Source organism: Anthonomus grandis, chromosome 9, assembly GCF_022605725.1.
Source record: "Anthonomus grandis grandis chromosome 9, icAntGran1.3, whole genome shotgun sequence".
Taxonomy (NCBI): domain Eukaryota; kingdom Metazoa; phylum Arthropoda; class Insecta; order Coleoptera; family Curculionidae; genus Anthonomus; species Anthonomus grandis.
The window spans coordinates 7,339,079-7,361,424 of record NC_065554.1 but is presented as its reverse complement, the minus strand read 5'-3'; the positions used below and the strand labels follow the sequence as shown (position 1 = coordinate 7,361,424).

General features: G+C 31.6%; 1 long non-coding RNA gene across 1 annotated transcript; it reads right to left on the bottom strand.

Annotated features, from left to right (window-relative positions):
* Positions 1–12,832: 12,832 nt before the first annotated feature.
* Positions 12,833–15,109, bottom strand: LOC126740188 (uncharacterized). The gene is made up of 3 exons (XR_007661811.1): positions 14,890–15,109; positions 13,593–13,752; positions 12,833–13,544 (listed from the first exon to the last, which is right to left on the bottom strand). It is a non-coding gene; the product is annotated as an uncharacterized LOC126740188 (long non-coding RNA).
* Between the last annotated feature and the right edge of the window lie 7,237 nt (positions 15,110–22,346).

Below are 22,346 nucleotides of genomic sequence, written 5' to 3'. Positions count from 1 at the left end.
ATGGATGTTGAGGAAGCAGTTGTTGAGATGATAAATCATTAAAATTAACTTCTGTATGTCTTGTGGCAAATTTAATTAAATAAATATACGACATTTGTATGAGTACATCTTTTAGTTTTTAATTTTATAGTAAATAAATATTTTAAGTTTAACTTAAAATATTTATTTAGTTTAGTACAAAATTCGCTTCTTGAGATTTCCAATCAGAGCTTTTGGAGGGCTTAGGATATTAACATTATAGTATTATTGACAATATCAATATTGTACGTGTAAAACCTATAATGCTTTTGTAAATCCTATAATAAAACCAGACTTAATAAAAACCAAACCAAATCTATCCATATACTAATGAGTTTTATTATAAGTTTAATTATGATGACAATGAATTTAACTTATTGGTATATTATAGATTTCGACATAACAGAATTTGGTGCAATATGCAAAATGTAGACTAAGCAATACTCGATGTCATTGACCTATGCTGGATTGGTTGTAATGTGTTTATTGTGGGGTTTTTGGGTTGTTAGTTAATATAGATGCATTAAATAAAATAGACGTGTGGATTTTAATTAATATCCTGGAATAACATATGGCGATCCTGCCAGTCCAAATATTTTTAAAATTTTAAAACTGAAAACGTCGATAATGAGTAGTTTAATTGAAATGCTTAAGTTTAGCAGAGCTTAAGTTAAGTGAAAAACATGAGTAAAAATCAATCGAAGGAGGTGATAATAAACCTATCAGGAAATAGTGGAAAAACTTCAGCCACAAGTACTTACAATAAGCAGACTATTGTATATTGGGAGAAGAATGAAGAAATGTCTTCAAAGGGAGATAAGGCGTGAAATTGCTCGTATAGCTGCATGCAAGTCATGGAATAAAGTGCTTAGCTAAATAGATGAGGAGAAAAAAAAGTAAATTATTTTATTATTCATGTATTTTATTTATTAAATTATATATATTTTTTTTCTGTTCTTTATATATGTATAATGATAGATTTATTTTATTCGTTAATTACGTTAGTTAGGTTATTGGTTTAAATATTTAAGAAGGATGATAATAAGATAGACTTAAGAAGTAAATTCCATCAAATATATAAATGGTTAGACCAGTTTAATTAAAATCTTGTTAAAGAAAGTCGAAAAAGGTGCAAAAATTCTAATAGGGTTAATAAATTTTTGACTGATATAACTAATACAGAGAAAGCCTATTCTATACTTAAAGAACAATATAGTATACACATAACTTTACTTGATGATATTTTAAAAGTTCAACGGTATATTAGTTATTTAGATCCCAAGTTTTTACAGACAAGAAATATTTTTTCGCAAAAATTATTACAGATTGATAGGTCACAAAGTCGTAGTAACATGCAGAACAAGGGTGAAAACATTGATTTAAAAATCGCCGCTTCCATGTTACCTAATATAATAATAATAATAATAATAATAATAATAATAATAATAATAATAATAATAATAATAATAATAATAATAATAATAATAAATCGTTTATTTGCCCAATTTACAACAAATATCATATAAGATACAAAGATAATAAATATCATAATAGGCTTTAAAATTTAAAAAAAATCTTAACCATAATATAGGCAAAAAGGAGGCTAAAGGCAATTTAAAAAAGATTCGTGTTTAACCTCTCTCTTTAAATAAGTTATAATTTTTCTTTTGATGCATCCAAAATAAATTACTAGATATCCCCCAACAAGTGCCAAACATCCAATAATCTTTAACATACCCAACACATACTTATTTAATAAACGCAACGATCGATCGCCAGATATACCCATTCTACTGCAATAAATATTTTTTGTATTTATGTTTAAATGCGCTTGTTGATACATTTTTAAAGTCCTCCGGAATCTGTATGTAAATTAAGTAAATATTATAAGAAAATTACCGCTGATAAAACATAGTGGTATGCAAAGGCGGAGAAATTAGACCTCTATGCCGGAGATTCAAAGAATATAGTCAGTTCTATAGCATATTTTATTTAATAGATACGAGGGGCGATTTAAAGTTATTACTTTGTGAAATACAGTAGCAGCATGCAAATTTCTACGATCCTCCGTGGAAAGCCATTTGGTTTGTCGTAGCATGCAAGGAATGCATAGGATCCACGACGAATGCCGTAAATTAATCGCAAGCATGACTTTTGCACTCGCTGAAATCGACTTTTGTCGATAGAGTCTAAGCATGGACCATATACGACGTCGGCAAAATTAAAATGACTCAAAACCAGAGCGTCGCATAAGGTAATTTTTTGAGATGTTGAAAGCAGGTGTCTATGCGGAAACAGTTGTTTTAAATTAGAATAAGCAGATTGAATGCACTTACTTATATGTTGTTTATACCTCATATTGGTGTCAATTGCGCGAACAAGTAGAATGCAAAAGCTTGTTTGAGGAAGCTTTCAAAGCCATACTCTGATGCAATACTTCGCGATTTTTGCCGAAAATCAAGAAAGTAGATTTAGACGAGTTTATTTGCAGATTGTGTTTTTCTGAGAAATCTATTGAGGCTTTTAGATCATCGGGTATTTTCTTGGCAGCTATTTCTTTACTTTCAAGAAAAAAAGAAAAGTAGAGTTGCGTGTCATCAGCATATAAATGAGCGCTGCAATATTTTAAATAACTGGAGAGATTACTATACTCTATTTCAGAAGTGTGTAGAGCAATAAAACCTCATTAGGTATGCAAAAGTGGTACCTGGTGATCCACCAATATTTTATGCCACTACCTTAGTTGGGTATTAGTTTCAATGTAAAATTCTTTCTTTTCGTTGATTGCAGGTAGTGCCACCCGGTTTTGGGTCAATTTATGAGTTTTGCCCATTGTTACCCACTGATAAACATTGAAAACGGTTCGCCAAAGGCGTGCAACTGGGACTTGTTTTTTACCTTATAATTAATGTACTTAAATGCTATTTTATTTTAGAAAGTTACTTTTGTTTAAATGGAATAATATATTTTTTTCACAAATTTATTGAACATAATATGTAGAGTAAAACAGTTGAAAATGTCACTTTTGGATCTGGCACTTTTTGAACAGTGTATAACAATTTTAAATTATAATAGATTGTAGTCTTCTTCGTCATCTGACGAACTGTCATCACCTCTTGACATTATAATTAAAGGATCGACTGTCTGATCGATGAGGTTGTCAAGATCCCACATTTTGTCCTCTTGCTTAATTACATGCTGGACTGCTTTTCACCAATTCTCTGGTGTCGCTTCCGTAATGGCTTGATCAAACAGTAGCTTAACATCTTTCATTTTAAAAGTCGTGTTTTGTCTTGCTACAAATCCTTTTACCTGCGCCCATATCAGTTCTATAGGATTTAGTTCGCAATGATATGGCGGTAAGCGCAGTACAGTTATATTATATTTTTCGGCTATATCTTCCACGGCGTATTTCATGAAACGAGTTTTGTGTAAGTTTGCTATATTGCCAGCAGTTCTTTTTTTATCAAATTTGCTTCAAACGCAATACCTTTTGCAGTCAGCCAATCGATAATTTCTTGCTTTCTCCAACTTGAAGTTGGCGTCTTCTCTATTCGCCGTGAATGATAGCTTGCGTTATCCATAACCACCACCGAATTAGCCGGAAGAAATTTTATTATTTCACCAAAATAGTCCTCGAAAACGTCTGAGTTCATGTCTTCATGGTAATCTCCTGTGCGAGTCGACTCAAAGGTTAGCAGACCTTCTTTTAAAAATCCCTCTTCGCTTCCAATATGTGTGATTATAAGCCTTTTTCCTTTTCCCGAAGGTAGTTTAATACCCGTAGACAGGCCTTCTATGAAAGCTTGGCGAGCACTGGTTATATTTTTGTCTTGCCACATTTTTTGGACTATATAACCTTCGTTAATCCACGTCTCATCAAGATAAAAAACTTTCTTTTGCTCCCTGCGGTACTGCTTGCTACTTCTCAAGTATTGTCGTCTCCAACAAACAATTTCGTCGCTCTCCAGTAAAAGTGCTTTGCGGTTATGCTTTTCCCAGGCAAAATCCATATTTTTTAAAGTTTTCCATAAAAGTTTTCTACTTATCAACGGAATACTGTCATCTCAGCCAAGCTCCATTAAAATTTTGTCTAGGGTGGGTATTTCCTTTTTAAAATAAAAAGAGTGAACTTTTCTTCGAATTATACATTTAGCATTTTCATCAAGGACTTTTGTAGGTCGTCCTGACTTTTGCTTGGGAGATTCCACTTGACCTGCTACTTTTCTTTCCCGCAACAATTTGAAAATGGTGGACTTTCCAATTCCACTCATTCGAGAACATTTTTCAACAATTTCTTGCACAGTAAAACTAGGGTAATCGTGTTTTATGCAATCATGTACATTTAAAATAATAACTTTTTCACTCAGCGATAGTGGAGAATTTTTAGTACATCTTTTCGTTGGACTGAATACCTCAATTTTTTAAATTTTGGGATAATAATATTGTGATTACACTACAGCGTAGCAGTGACTACTAACGTTTAAAATATGATTTAAAAGTATTTATAGTCTGTATATATTACCTGACCCCATTTTTGCATGTTACAAAGCGTTAAAAGATAGGTACCTATACAAAAGGATTAAAAGTATTTATTTAGTATTTAATCTCTTTCAAAATAAAGGCATTTAATCCGTGAAAATTAAATTCATACATATTATAAGTACCTGCGCCTATGAACTACCACGAAATGTAGCCAAACAGAACGGAATTCCCCAGTTTATTGCTCTATACACTTCTGAAATAGAGTATAGTATAAATACAAAATAAAACAGGTGCCAATATAGAACCTTGTGGAACTCCACATAACTGAAATGCAGTAGATGAAATGCCCTTATTCGTTTTAACGTATTGATTTCTATCGGTTAAATAACTTTTAATAATATCAATTGTGTCAGAGTCAAGCCCATTATAGCCTAAGGTCGCGTAGAGTAATGTATGATTGATACGATCAAACGCTTTGCTGTAGTCGATAAGTACTAAAACAGTGGCCTTACCCTGATCAGTAGCTTCAATAATATCATCTGTGATCTTTAAAAGTGTCGTGGTACAGCTATGACCCGATCTAAACCCTGACTGAAATGCTAGTAAAATATTATATTTATCTAGGTACTCCCTAATTTGGACATTTAATATCTTTTCCATGACTTTAGAAAGAACTGGCAAAATACTAATAGGTCTTAAATCATTAAAATCGGAAATATTTTGCTTTTTTAAAAGTGGAAATATTTTTGAGGTCTTCCAGCCATCAGAAAAACATTTGTCTAATATATATCTTATAGTTATCTCTAATCTCTTATATCTATCCTATATTTATCTAATATATATCTTATATCTAATATATACTATATATATTTGTCTAATTGATAACTCAACTCACTGTACAAATTATCAAATCGACTAGTGTCACATAAAAATGATTGACCGAAAAAAGAATTTTTATAAATCAGTGCTAGGAATTGTATTCTTTTACCTAATGAAGATAAAGAACCAAACTAGTTTTCTACGGGCTTTAAATTAGCAAATCTTTAAAATGACCGCAAAAATAATTGTTCGTACAGCAATTAGATAAAAAATTGTAAGTTTTGATTAACTTTTAGAATTATTAAAAATTCAAAGCGGATAAGAACACACATTTTTTTTTAACCCCTTTTTTCGGTTTCTTAATCATTATGACATATTACTTATAAATATTTACGCAACATGTATAAACTTCACCTACTAGTTTATACACAACTTATCGGATGCTAAAGTCATAAACAGAATAAATGGAGATAAAGTTTCTGGAAATTTATTATAAAAGTAATCTTTAACAAAGATAAGATACAAATATAAAGCAATATAAGAATTATAAAGTTTTTTAACTTAAGACATTAAAAATTTTACCGAAGGATACTCTTTTTATGACTTGAATTACTTGGCGACTTGCGTTTTTAAATAATAAGGAAACTGTAGGTATTTTTTGCATTTCTATTATCTAAAAAGTCTTAACGCCTCACCTCCCTAAATTCAAGCATCCCGGAAGTTTATTAATTGATTTTTTTTTGGCCCAAGTAAGATGAAAAGAGTTAAAAATTTGTGATCCCAGAGCCTTTTATTCTTTTGCAAAGCTATTTTTAGAATATTACTATCTCTTATTTATTAGTAGCATTTTTTTTTAAATTTAATGATCCAAGAAATATACGAACGCAAGTAATTTAATGATATTTGATATAGCTGTTACCGTGTGTAACTTTTATATTCACAATTAAATTAACTATCATAATATCCGATTTACTATTTACGCACCAAATGCGTAAAAATGAAAATCGCAAAACTTTATTCTCGTATCATGCAGACCAATTTGATTTAAGAAAAGATTTTCTTATTATGGCATTTCTAGAATCTGTCTATCTTGAATAAAGTCATATTATATGAGTTCTTTAAAGACTTTTATACGACATCTGGTAGACCACGGAAGTCGTATTTTGGATCTTTTTTTCAATATCACAATCTTTATTTATTAATGAGACATCATATTAGCGTTCTTGGTATTTGCCAATTATTTAAAAATCTTTGAGTTACTGATGACACAGATCAGAATATCATACAAAACGATATGTATGGATGAATCATTTTGTATGATAATAAATAGTTTACAAACAACGGGATATCCTATTTTTGTTAAGCCCGCCCTTAAGGCCCTTAAGGCCTATCCTTAACTTTGACAAATACTGCTTAAAACAATTCATTAGACTAAAGACATTCCACACATCTTAAAGATATCTACAGGCACCTGTTTAAGAGATCTTCGGCTCTATTTGCAGAACAGACTTATTTTTGGCGAATATTTCAAGAAAGTAATTAGTTATACAAGTAGGATATTGGGATTTTTGTTAAGAGAACTCTTGTTAAGTTTACGAATATTGAAGCCATAACCACTTGGTATATTTGCAACGCCAGATTAATCATCATCTGGAAAATTTTCTGTTCATTTTATTTAAATAAAGTAGAAGAACTAGGCCAGACTTTAGCAAAAAACCAAGCTGCAACATAATGCAAGACTTAAAATTTAGTTTTGTTCTTTTTAGAAATTTGCTCTCCACATCTATCGCCAGTCATCTATGGTCAGAAGTACAGAAGCTAGGTGCAAAATATATCACATTAATTAAACTTTGGATGACAGCATCGCCTAACACTAAATAGAAATATAACACACTTTATAAATTTCTCTGTTTATAACAGTAATCAACAAGAAAAAATTTTGAAATTAACATTACATACTTACCCTTGTTTTGCAAATCAGATGGAAAATTATACTTGTGATTCGAAGATTTCTTCAGTTTTGTACACATAATACCTCTCTCTCTATAATATTGATACAAACTTAAATATAATATGCATATTAATTACATAACTAAAAATATAAGGAAAACAATTTATAAGTTTTATCAACAACGCGAATTTATGCCTCGTGAGTTGTTGGGAGTAGTCTATCAGGCTCGGGTTGAATTCATCCTAATTTATGGTATAAGAATTTAGGATAGTGTGTGCAGCACAATCTTACCAAACTTGGTTATCACTCAAAAATATATACTAAAAATAGTAAGCTAGAAACCAAAAAGTTACCCAATAATTAATTTGTTTTTTGAAAGTGGTGCTCTCACAGTAAGAAAACTTTATCTTAACTTTATAAAGAAGAACAACATATACAAGATTCATACCCAATGCCTTAATATTACTATAATATTATGATAAATCTGTCAAGAGAGAACATTTTTTTTGACTTTAAATAACTTTTTTATTAAATACCATTTATTTAAGGTAAGAAACCGGTTAAAAGTTTGCATATGCTGGCTAAAATATATTTCTCTTTGAAAATGGTAAATACAATTTTTAACATTTATAAGTGACAAAACTCGATGTTTAAAAAACTAAGGAATTTTATATAATAAATAAGAACAAAATAATCTATTTTCTCAAATAAGTCTGTGCTACTAAATCTGAATAAAACGACAAATAATTTTTTGTTTCTGGTTATTTGATGCACTATTTAGTTAGCTTATTTATATACTTTAGTTTTAAACAATTTTTTAATATGTATAACTTGAATAAAATTAAACTTTTTACCTAAATATGAAAAATTTAATCTTCTTCCTTTTCAAAGAAAGTATTATTAAAGCCATTAACAATAGGCATCCTGTAGAATATTAATGCAATTCTCGTGGTAATAAAATTAAAGCCCCACACTTCCGCATGTACAAAGCAAAAATTGCACTGTCGCGCCGTGCTGTGCCATTATTGCTAGCGGAAATATTGCCATTGTTGCCATAAAATTGGCAACTCATAAATTTTATTATCTAGATATCTATATCTATAAATATATATAGTTTTTGATACAGTAGCATAGTCGTTTTGAAGAAAATTGAAATGTCAAATCTATGAAAGTGCTAATTTATATAACTTTTTAAGAATAATATATTAATTATACATGAATAATTTAATAATTTTTTACATATTATCCTTGTTTAAAGATCGTTTTTTAAACCTTATTTCTTCAATATCTATTGCTGCAACAGACATTATCCGCACCTGCAATTCGGATTGGATTCTTTCCACATCGAGTAACAAGACATCGCCGAGTTTTACTGGCGACGTGGATGGTATCGTAATAAAGACTACTAGCAGTGGATGTCAACGATTTTCTCTAGAATTGACTAGCTTGTTAGCGTTAAATTGACACAAGAAAGGTCTTAAGATTACTGCTGTTTATTTTTTACGAGCTTACTACATTTCGAAAATAAAATTTACTTTAAGAGATATAAAGGTGTTAAAATGCAATTTTATACTTTTATATCTAATAAGGACCAACTTTTGCTAGGACCTACTTTTGTTATACCATTTCCTTATTCGTAGTATAGTTTTTTTACTTAATAATAATATTGACTTATATTTATCAAATTTCAAACACTCTACTAAAACTGCATACGCTTTTAATAAAAATTCAAGTAAATAGTAAAAAAATCAACAATATTAATTAATATATTGATAATATTATTAATAATATATGCCCGCAGCTGATACTTAACACGAGCACATCTAATGGCAAATACTTATAGCCATGGGTAAGTAATAATATTAAAATATAAAGTAATAAATAATATAATTAAAAAAATATAAAATAATTCCTAAAAACTTTATATAAAATTAGGTAAATAATAATTTTAGATAAAGTTTTGGGAAAACAATCTCACTGGTCTCGAACAACTACAACATAATAGTGAAATATGACGAAAGCATCGATCAATAAATATACACCAGAGTTTTGTTTTTTATTCTGATAATGAATCTGATCAACAGACGGCATTCGATCTAAATCCCTTAAAGAAGTTTCTCTTGTTATTTGCTATCTAATAAACATGAGCTTTAGAATTGGCGAGTTCCCTAATATTTTAAAGATTGGGGGAAATTAAACCATTACACAAAGGCGGTTCTAAAAGTGAATTATGTAATTACAGGCCAATTTCCGTCATTTCAAATATATCGAAAATTTCTGAAAAATTTATTAAGCGTAGAGTGATTAAATATTTAGAAAAACAATCAGTTCGGTTTTAGAGCGGTCCACAGAATGCTATAGCAGCTCTCTTTGACCAATATATATGATACACTGGATAAAACAACACCATCTCTTTGCGTATTTGTTGATTTAGCAAAGGCATTTAATACGGTCTATATAAAAAAACAGTCTATAATAAAACTTTATTAAAAAAATGAAATCAAATTGGTATTAGAGGTAGCGTATATAATTTGTTCCAGAGCTATTTAAAGAGTAGAGTACAATACGTCAAACTAGACGAAGTCAAGCATTATGTTAAGCCTGTTGCGTGTGGAGTATCCCAGGGTACTATTTTGGGACCACTCTTATTTACTATCTATATCAATAATTTAGCTATGGGCGATTGGAGAGGGCAGGTGGTTAGATTTCCCGATGATAGAGCGATTTTCTATACTGAAAAAAAGCTTGGTCTCGTATAAGGAAGTTGGTTGAAATATATTTAATTGGTTTCAAATTAATAAATTAACATTAAATCAAAGCAAAACAAAACACATTCCCTTTGCTACATACTCCGATGGCTTACCTGAGTTTCAGTATTTAAATACTTCTAAACACGCTATATCAAATATCTGGGTATAATAATCGATAAGAACTTACGCTGGGATAAGCAAATAGATCATATAACATCCAAAATAAGATATTTGATATCCCGCTTGTCTTTTTTGAAATCTTTTTTGACTCTTGCACAACTTAAAGGCTTATATTACGCGTTAATTCATTCTCATATAAATTATGGTATTGTAGGTTGGAATCGGCACGGCAGAATAACATACGAAGACTAGAAGTAATTCAAAATGGGTTCTAAAGATTATTTTAGATAAATCAAAATTATTTTCAATAGAACTACTATGCACAAAAGCAAAAATATTTGATATAATGTACCTATATTTTTAAAAAAATTTTAATTCTTATAAATAAACGAAAAGTAGAATTACAACCAATATTGCATCAGCAAACTACTAGGTTTAAGAAAAACTGTATAGTAGTTCCCTTAACAAAAAGAAAAATAGGGCACACATCCAAAAACTATTTGGCGCCAAAATTCTTTAATTCCTTGCCTAATGACTTAAAAGATGTTGTTTATGAGAAATCATTCCGAAATAAAAATGTGTCTATTCCAAAAAAGCAGAGAAGATATTCATGTTTTTTTCTAAAGATCATGGGTATATGAAAAATTAATAGTAGGTACTTAAATGGTATGTAGGTATAGCTTATTCAGGTAATAAAAAAAATTGTTGTGTGTAAGAAAATCAATTAGTGACTTAATTTTAATAGTGTTGTGGACCTGATATTAACTTTATAACCCTAAATAGACTCTTATATTTGAATACGACTACCAAAACACTGACAAGCGGCGTGTATGTTGCTTCAGTATCTTATCTGTTTATTTCATTTACCTATTTAATTGTTACTTTGTAATATCTTAAATTTCTTTAAAATTTCCTTTTTAATATATTTAGTTATTATTTATAAAAAATGAAAACAAGAAATATGATAAAAAATTTAAAGCGACATAATTCAAAAATCCACATTACACATTGTCCGACAGGTCATTGAAAACTCTAATATATTTTAGATCCTCAATCAATTATATCAACATTAAAGATGAGGTGCTTAGTTTTAAGCTTAAGGTTTATAATAAAGTTACTGTACAATATTAATTATTATATTAGTATATTAGTTATTATACCAATTATTATTAGGTGTTTTTATTATAGTAAGATAGAATCTAAATGCAAAATTAATTTCATGAACTTGATTCCACTAAAATAAAGGCGCGTCGCATAACTCTGAAACATAAAAATGTGCATTATGAGAAGTGTTACATCTACCGATCTCCTCACACAACTATAGAAAGTTTTATACAGGATCTTAATGCATATTTCACAGAAAACAAGTTAAATAATATTGGAATTTTGTTTGAGGACCTAAATATTAACCTCTTAAATAATACTGATTTAAATGTCGTAAATTATATTTCAACGTTGAGTTCATAAGGATTTCAATCACATATAAACTCAATCGCCAGACCAGAATCAGTCACATGTCTAGACCATAACATTGAAGAGAATAATAAGAAAATAAGAAATTTACACACAAAATCCTGTATAATAAATTACGAGATAATAGACCGTTTTCCAATAATGTTAAATTTTGCACATACTAGAAATATTGAAAGAGCAAAAATTGATGTAAGAACTGAAACTAAAATTAAAATAAAAATATAAACCTAAATTATCTATTTGAACATAAAAATTGACATGATGTTTATAAAACAAACAATATAGAAGAAGCCTATACACTTTTCATAAATACGCTTTTAGAATGCTTCTCATAATTTAAAATAATATTATTAATAATAATCTTTATTTACCATAAAATAGCTACATACAAAAACAAAAAATTTCCCCAAAAATTAATAGAAATAAAAATACAATATCTATATATATATATATATATATATATGTAAAAATATAATATACATATGCACTTGCGGTTAACATATAGATCTAAACAATACAATTGATGTAATCAAAATTTGCAGTGCTGGCAATTAACCATAAAATGTTACGCCAATATGTTAATCTCGGTCATGGGGTCAATTACCTTTGGCTGGTGAGCTAGATCGAATACAGGGCATCCTGGTGTCTTCTGAAGAGACCATATCAAATCCTGGTTTATCCATGGATACTTTTTTAGTATCTCGCTTGTTCCTTGGATATCAAACACAGCTCTTCATTTACCCCATCAGTGTTCTCACCTCACTACAATATTTATCAGCGCCTATACTCACTATAATAATTCAAGTCACATACTAAAATTAAACTTAAAATAAGATAACATACTATGAAAAATAAACAAAATGAAAACAATCCATCAGTATCTCTTAAAAACTTCATCTTCTACCAAATATATGATGGTAATATATTATCTTTAACTTTATACAAAAAAAACGTAGATACTAAACATAATTTTTTTATTAACAGACTACATATTTAGGACGTTATACCTCATTACGATTGGTGTATATCTATTACATTTCAAAATAGTTCTCATGCTTCTGTTCTATAGAAGCTGCAACTGTTTTAAAGTTTAATCAATTTTAAAGCTTGGTAAATTGTATAAAATTGTCGAACAAAATTCAAGATGCGTAGCTGATATTATGCTGATATAATTATTGTATAATAGCATAGAGTTCATATCTAGTAACGTCGGTCTCCATTTCTCGCGAGTCTCTGCTGTAGCCGATTGCATGTTCTCTCTCTCCGAAGAGAATTCTGATGATGATCTAGAATATGCATGAGGTGACGACAAGGGTTGCACAGAATATAACGATGATGACGTAGACTGCCTAGAATGGTAGTGAGGTGAAAACAATGGTTGCAAAGCATATGACGAAGATGGTGCAGGTATTGGAGCACTTTGTGCTTGTGCGCTTCTCAATTCAGCTTGAAGGATTGCAGTGCTCACTGTTATTTTAACTACAGCTTGTTCGGCTTTTGGTAATTGTTTCGTCATTCTCGCCAAACTTAGGAAAAATATGTCAGTTTTGTCCATATCTTCAAAACATGTATGTTTATTTTGCGCTGTTTTTCTCTTCGAATTTTCTTTTTCTGAGAGCAGCATTTTGTTCCATTAATGTCGCCATTTTCTCGGCTGCAGAATTTTTTTTTGTAAACACGTTTTGTTTTTCTTCATGTGCTCTAATGTTTTACTATTTTCGGGGAGCAATATATCGTCTTACGAAGGTGTTTGTTGTTGTATAACTGCAATATGTTCTTGGTCTCCTTCATCAGCTATATCTTCAGCGTCTGTACTGCGTTCTTGTATTTGCTGCTCGTCTGCGTCAACGTCAACGTCGTTAATTTCTCTTTCGTCGGGAACGCAAATTTTATGTTCCTTTTGAGACTTCTGCAAATTGCCGCGCGTCCTAAAAACGCTTACATAGAATTTTAATTAAAACTCAAAAGTTATTTACCTTCGACCTTCCAAATACGGCAGCAAAAATGTCATCTGCTGTTCAAATTTCCATGGCGTTATTTTTTTGGTAACTTGGCCACTTTATGTAGACAGGCGTCTATTTCTTGCATTACAGAAACATCGTCTAAGTTTGTCCCATTTTGCCTTGGCGTTGTCCGCTAGAAGAAAAACCAACGAAATACATATTATACTTTGTTTCAGATTTCTGGCAATTGGAAATTCGTTGAGGAGTATGAGATTTAATTACAGAATGGGATTTAGTACAGTTCGTGAAATAGTAATCGAAGTGTGTGATGCCATATGGAAAAACTTGGGGCCTATTTTACTGCCAAAACGAACGGAAGAGTTATAAAAGAAGTCGTCAGCTAGATTTAAGCAACTCTGGAATTTTCAGAATTGCGTTGCTGCCATAGACGGCAAACACGTTAATATTCAGTGCCCTATTAATGCAGGATCCACATACTATAACTACAAGGGAAGTCATTCGATAGTTCTGTTGGCGCTGGTTGATGCAGACTACAGGTTTATTGCCATTGACGTTGGCTCCTACGGCAGGAATAGCGATGGCGGCATATTAGAAAAGTCCGGTATTGGAAAAATACTTGAGAACAGAACATTGAACATGCCAGCATATTCTCTACTAGAACCAAATGGACCACCTCAGCCTCACGTCATCGTGGGTGATGAAGCATTCCCACTGAAAACATACTTGCTTCGTTCATACAGCAAATATCACTTAAAAAGAAATGAAGCTCATAAAATATATAACTACAGGTTATCAAGAGCTCGACGCGTTGTGCAAAATGTGTTTGGCATTTTGGTAGCGCAATGGAGAGTGTTTCGTAGACATTTGGAAGTACAACCAGAATTGAAGGATAAAATTGTTCTTGCTTGTTGCTGCCTCCATAATATGTTGTGTTCCGATGCATACGAACCTGATAATGTCACTTTAAATATGCCTGATGCTGCCTTTCAGTACGGATTTTTCTTGACGGAATGAGACGGAATTGCACTAATGAAGCTTTTAGAGTTCGAAAAGCTTATACAGAATTTTTCAATTTACCTTCGGGTAGTATACTTTGGCAGATAGATATGGTTTGCAGAGGCAGAGTAGATCGTGATAACAATTAAATATCTACAGCATGGAACTTTCTAATAGAATAAATTGGTAAAAAATTAAGGACTAATACGTGATCAAAATTCATTCATTTCATTAGAAAGTTCCATTCTGTATATACTGTGTATGTCGTCTGCTAATCCGTTTATGCATATTAATAATAAAAGAACAAACTCACTAAATTTTCCTGTTATTTGTAAGTGTCTACCAATTTCTTTCCAAGCTTCTTTTCGAATCGTCTGGTCCCTGTACTCGGCTGATGAGTGATTGTATAGCACTTCATGATTTCTTAGAAGTTCAATTAACTTCTCGTCCATTTTTCATATACTTATATGATTTTTTTACACCAAAACCTGTGTCAAAACACTAAACGTAATGTCACGTTCCGCTACAAAATGGAAATTGGCGGGATAACAGAGGCGTGCTATCATGTGAGAGCAGACGAACGCACCGTGAATAGTGAGGTGACAACACAACAGTATGATTCTGATACATAAAATTCTACGCGGAAGTGGACTTGCACATACTGTGCAAGTCTCGTGAGCTCACGTTACGTGAATGGTTAAATTACTAATTCGGCTAAATGACAAGAAGTATCACAATAAGCTGTTTGCAGATTGTCTTCAATTAGACACATCATTTGTTTGTATGGTACATCTTTTCCAATGTAATGACCTTAATTCAGATTTTGGGGCAGGCCATCTAGTTAGAACTACATTTAACAAATGTACCAGAACAAATATGGAATTCAAAACTTATTAGAATACCACATAGATTTTAGAGTTGATGGATGACGAATATGAATTAATTAATTATGTTATGAATTAACTGTTATAGATCTTCAACATCAAAATCCCTTGATCAGGTCCATTGCCATATCGGTATTAAAAGGGCAGCGCTCTTTCATCCTGGGATTCCATTTATCCATCCTGATAGGTGGAGGTCTTAACACCGAGAATAAAAACTACAGATGCTATACTTATAACTCTATAAAAGTTCTTTTTCAAGGACCTTTTATTCCCTCAGATTTTTCTAACTACGTTCCCATATATATGAAAATTGATCTTGCCCTCCACCATTGACGTTAAAAAAAAAAGTCGACCTCATTTTCAATATTTCATAAAGCCTTCAGCAGACAAGAGATCTACCATCGCAAGTAGATCCTTATTTCTAATTATTTTAAACACGAGGTCCGAAACCGCTCTAAGTCATCATCAATGCCTTCAAGAACAAAAAAGATTTTTGAAGGAGATCGCATCTCCCGCTACCAAAATAATAGTTTCTGAATTCACGCAGATATGCAATGCCCTTATTCGACTGTCATTCTCGGCCTGAAAAATAGTCGTTAGCGCCATTAGACTCTATTCCGCACTTAATAATGTTGTGAAGACAGTAATTTCCTGCCAGAAAAACATCTTCCTGGGTCAAATTAATAATAATTTGACCTTATGGTCAAATTAAATTCCAAAAATAATCTATATTTTTGGAATTTAATCTGACCATATAGGAAGTAGATAATAATCACTTTAACCTTGTGCTTACCCGGGTATCCATATTCTCTATACAAAAGCTGTCTTCTGGGCATGATGGCTTGATGACCAAACTTATTAACAACTACTTTCAGCATTACTTGCCCCATTATCAACTACGTAGGAGGCCCACATTAATCCTTCGCTACTTCAAGCTACTCCAGGCAGTTCAAAACAAGGCCCTTTGCGTCATTGCAGATGCGTTCATTCAGGATCTTCTACATACAAAAGTATTCTGTCTAACAAGTAACTAAAGGAGTTTCTCAGAGATACCAGACACCAAGTACCGATCGTAGCCACCTTTATGGACCACGGTAACCCTTTTATCTGGGAATTGCTCAAACTACATCATGAGGTAAGAAAAGCACACTGCGGGTTGACTGCCCCCCTTCGCCACTGATGTCTGACACTATAGTTTTAAAAGCAAAGCAAGTGGTAAAATAGTTGTAACATGAAAACACACATCTTGATTTTCGGAATGTACCGTAGTGTTATAAGAAAAACACCAATATAAAAGTCATAAACACCAATTCATTCAGAGTCTTCTAAAAGTCTTATGGGCAACAACATCCCTAAACGAATTTGACAAAAACTCAAAGCCTTTATCTGTGGCTATAACTTGAGGAACTCCAAAACGTAGGATAAAATTGTCTATAGAAGATTTAGCAACAGTTTCAGTTTCCTTGTCAGTTAGAGGATAAGCTTCTACGAATTTTGTTAATTCGCATTCGTGAATTGTAAGGTCATATTTATAGTTTTTTGTATCCGTCGGTAATGTTCCAACAATGTCTAAATAAATATTTTCAAATGCTGATGTACCTGTTGTCGTAATTTGTAATGGCGCTTTGTTTAAATTAGTGTGTTTACATCTTTAACAAAAATCACATTTTCGTCATCGTTTTTAAGTCCAGTCCAAGTGTATAATTTTTTGATATTATTATACATTCGATTCTTGCTGGCATGGCCACTAGCGGGTAGTAAATAAAAGTCATTAAAAATTACCTGTCTTAACTCTTCATTTTTAATTATTTGAACATCTTTTAAAATTCATATATGTATTTTACTTTTATTTAAGAGCTCTTTCACCATCTTTATCCTACTTAGAGATTCTTTACTATTTTGATTTTTTACAACAAATAACTCCTCAATTTTATTATTTAAACAAACTTTCTCCAGTTCTCTCAATGACTTAACTAAGTTTGACATTGATTGTGTCTTCTGGTCTATATATTAATTGCTATTCTTTATTAAAATCTACACACTTATATTTCGTTTTATGATTAAGAGGAGGGTACTCTTTTTTAAACTTGTCTTTAAACATTTCTATATTACTTGTTGGTCTTAATTCAATTGCCCCGTCAGGCGTTTTTAACAGTTCAACAACTACAGAGTGATTAATCCTGGTATCGTTATTTGATTGTTGAGTAGCTGATATTTCTTTTTTCTGAAGCTTTAGATTGCGCTCGAGTTAAGACATTTATATTTTCACATTTATTGTTCATTCCTTGCAACTTATTCGAATCTATTCTTATATGCGATAATGCATTAGCTGTGACATTTTCAACTCCTCTTACATACTCTACAACGAAATCATACTCTTTTAATGCTAACCTAAACCTAGATAGTCTACTCGAGGGATTGGTCATGTTAAACAGATAAACCAAAGGTCTATGGTCTGTTAAAATTTTAAATTTCCTACAGTACAAATATGGTCTGAATTGTTGCCCAAACTAAAGCTAAAAGCTCTTTTTCTGTAGTGCAATAATTGCTTTTAGCTTTGTTTAAAGCCGAGTTTACATTGGTATAGTTAGTTGTACCAGTTACTTGTATAGGTATATCCAGGACAGTTCACATTCGCTAGTGGACAAGCTAGTAGGTGTTTACACATAAAAGTAATTATTCGCTAGCCAGTTCCCAACGTGCAGTAGATGAGATGACTCCTTTTCATTGCCGGCGTCATGCTTTGGGAATTTCAAAATTAATTATTAATAATCGCGTTAAAAGAATAATGTTGAAAATATCAAGCATTTTAATTGAAGAAACTATTAGTTTGATTGAAGAAGAAGAATGTCGTCTGAAAAGGATATGGGTTCGAAGGTGGATAGATAGAAGAGGTATAAAAGATGCATCCGCTCTTCTTTTAAAAGAACTTCGTATGGAAGATCCTGAAGAATATAGATTATGCCTTCGGTTGATACCGACTAAATTTAATGACTTGCTGAATATGGTTTTGCCTAGAATTCAAAGAAACGATACACTTTTAAGAGACGCTTTACCAGAACATGTTAAATTAGAACTTGCCCTTAATTTTTTGGCAACTGGAAATAGCTATAGAACCCTTCAACATGGAAGTTTGCGACGCAATTCATGATGCACTAAATAAGTATATAAAGGCAAGTTAAACATAATTTTTTTCTTATAAATGTATGTATATATTTAAACATAGACATATATGAAATTAATAAACACATTATTACGTGAGTAAAATGAAATCAAGAATACAGAACGAAAGTGTACAACATAAAGTTCGTTTCGACCTTTTTTTTTAATATTCGAGACGGAATAATTAATATTTTCAAAGGTAACATTTTCAAATTGCAAATTATTATTTGTTGATGTGGTAGACAATAATGATACATTCTGTTCTGAAATTGATTGCAATAGTTGGTATCCAGGAGCCGAAAATGATTGCTATTGTTGGTGAAGAGGTGCCGGTGGTAAATCGTAAATTGTTGCAGATAATAAAGGTGGTTGCTGTACAGGAGATGACAGAGGTGAACGCTGTTCAGAAGACGGTGCCGGCGTCGACGGTAGTTGATATCCAGAAGATTGCGGAGACTGCAACGGTGGTTGGGTTGAATAGTTTGAACCCCAATAGGTTTTACCAGAAGAATGGGAAGATCCAGTAAGACTTGGTAGTTTTTGTGACGTAAAGGGTGATGAAGTAAGACTCATGCACCTATATCGGGTCAGTGTAGTCTGCAGCTCATTTTGACATTGTAGGGCCAAGTGTAACGGAAGCTTCTTTAAAGAGATGGTCATATATCTTCTAAAAGCCTCAAATTCATCTTTTTCATTACCAGATTGCAGTAAGGAACATATATTATTAGGGCATACTCACTAGGAGAGCACGTTACTGCCTTCCAGAGTAAAGTCTTCACTTCTGCAATGAGAAACATCTTCTGCATAAGACAGATACATATATAGATAGGCCCTCTGGACTGGCACTTAAGAGGTCATCGCCACACCATAAGTATTGCGGATAGTAGACATTAAGGAATAATATTTGTTTACGCATCACCTTAGTAAGATGTACTTTGATAGATTTAATAATCCATTCCAGCGAATCTGTTAAGTTTTTCTTAGAGGATTAAAAATAAGACAAAAGCATTCGTTAGTCACATGAAATATCCAAACTTAGGCTAGGACATGAAAAAGAAATGTCTAAATGTCTCTAAAAAAGATTCAGAGGACACATTGGTTGCCGTTTTGCCATTCACACAAACAAACAAGTATAGATGTAAAAGAGAAAGAGGACCCGAAACGACCAGTAGGCCCCGAATCTTTAGTTGATATAGCCAAATATATTGGATCAATAAAGAGTCTACTAGAGAAGTGGATCCTCCGGAGATGGATAGAAGCATGCACATATCATCGAGGAACTGATTTTTTAAAGGCCGAACTTTACCTTGCGCACAAAGTAAGTTAATATGTTTATTGCCTATAGAGTAAATTTGTCGCATTTTAGGACACCATCATAGGCTAACAGAGATGCATCGCTATATACATTTAATTTAGTGCAAACAGCAACAAAAAAAAATGTTCCCTTTTGATGCTATTACGAGCAATTGGTTTTACCGACTAGGAAAATACATCTAACACCGGGTTCTATTATAACCCCAGGATTCTTAGAGTACAATTGCCCCTCTCATTAAAAGGGATATTTTGCTGATGAGTTAATTGCATAATAATTTATCACAGTTAGAGGTCTACTTTTAAATATTAAATTCATCACAAGGAATGAAATTTATTAACTAATTTTTACTTTCCATTACTTTTTTTTTATTGATGTAGAATGTATATTACACAGGCAGTTTATTCTTTCTTTGTGCAGATGTTGTTCCTATTCATAATGTGTTATCCCTTATGTATTTATTTTTTGCCTTTAATTTTCTCGCTGCCTTTCTGGCTATAGTTTTTCATATTTTGCCTCTTGAGTTATAACAACTTTAGGACTATAGGTTGTTTTTTTATATTGTTGTAAATATCCACTTATATTATTACTTCTTGTAGTATACGAATACATAACACTAAAAATACAACAAAGAAAACTAAAAATACAACTAACCATACAGCTAAAAATACATAACAATTATATATTTAAATATATACGATCTCTTTATCGGTAACAAAAAAATTCTGCAAGTTATATGTTGTTATATCATGTTACTCTGACTGGAGAGTTGATAACAGTAAACATTATAAGAATTGATTTGAATAAATGAATTTTACTCTAATATGTACATATATTCTCATAAAAAATACGAGCGTTTTCGATAAAAATTAACAATACGTTAAGAAATAGTTAACTTTCAGATAATTTTCTTGACCCAGTAAGTATACCTGTGTAGGTGATTTGCCTTCCGCCATACAGGATTTAATAGCTATTTCATTAACTTACGATTTTCTTAAGTCAAGTAAGTAGTTATTTACAAACACATTTTTCTTTCAAACTTTTTTTAAGAAATAAAAATCATGTAAGGTCAGCCTAAAACATGAAGTCATTAAATACGTTTTTTAAAGAAACTTCCGCGATTTTCACGAGAGACTTAATCCATATATTTCCGGATTATCTTAATAAAAATCTTACGGACGGTAAGTATATTAAATTTTCATTTATTCGAATAGATAATACCCGGTCCTTTATAAAAGAGATAACAAACCCCAAGCTCTTACGGCCAAACGAGGTACTTAGAATCCGAATGATGAGAAGAACAAAAGCATCGGAGGTAGTCAAATTTGCAATTTGAATAATTAAAACACAAAACGAGCTCGACGTTTGTACATTTTAAATGTCGTCAAAATGTTATTTTTTTTCTTTTACTTCTCGGCAATAGTCCGACCGCTGCGTTTTTAATTCTATTGTTTTCTTTTAGCTAATGATTTATTTATAATTATTTTTGTTCGTGCATGGATTGGTTTTACTTATCTGTTAAACAATTTTAACTTCCTCTTACTTAATTACTATTAATTTTTTAATTACCTCGTATATTGTAGGAATGTTAATTTTTTTTGTTACGCTTTAATTAACAAAATTAAAGCAGCTAGGATACCCTCTGTAGGCTTTGTACATCAAATAATTATTGAGGGTAAGAAACTGTTAAAAACTTTAATTTACTCGCGTTTAAGCTAGTGCCATTATCAAGAGCAGTCTTGTCACTATCTAAAAAGATTATAAAATAAGATTTAAAATAAAAATAAAAGATAACAAAGAACAAAACCTACATCACTCTCATTACAAGAGATAATAGGGACACTAATATCTAATTAAAAAACATAATGATAACATCACACATAAGCAGTTATAATACACACCCACATATTTTAAATTTTTTGCCTGTCTTTTAAAATTTTATTGATATTGATAATTAAATCACCAAATAATACGACTTTTGCAACATTTATTTTAAATCAGTTCAATCTACAGAGGACAAACATTTTGATTTACCAAAACATTCAAAAATCAAAAAAAAATTACAAAACATGTATACAAAAAAAAATTAACTTTGTTTAAGCCAATGAATTTCTAATAGGGTGTGTTACCGCCCCTGGCTCTAATTATAGCTTCCATTCGTAATCGAAGGCTTCTAAACAGTTTCTGGAGGTATTCTTGCGGCACGTTTGCCCAGAAGTCAAAAAGAACATTATGAAGATCATCTAGTGCTCTTATTGGTGCTAGATGTTGCTGAATTTGCCATCCTAGATGGTTCCAGACATGTTTTATCGGATTAAGGTCCAGGCTACGTGCAGGCCAATTTAGGGTGGGTATCTCGACCTCTTCTAAGTATTGCCGAACAACTCTAGCAGCGTGCGGACGAGCATTATC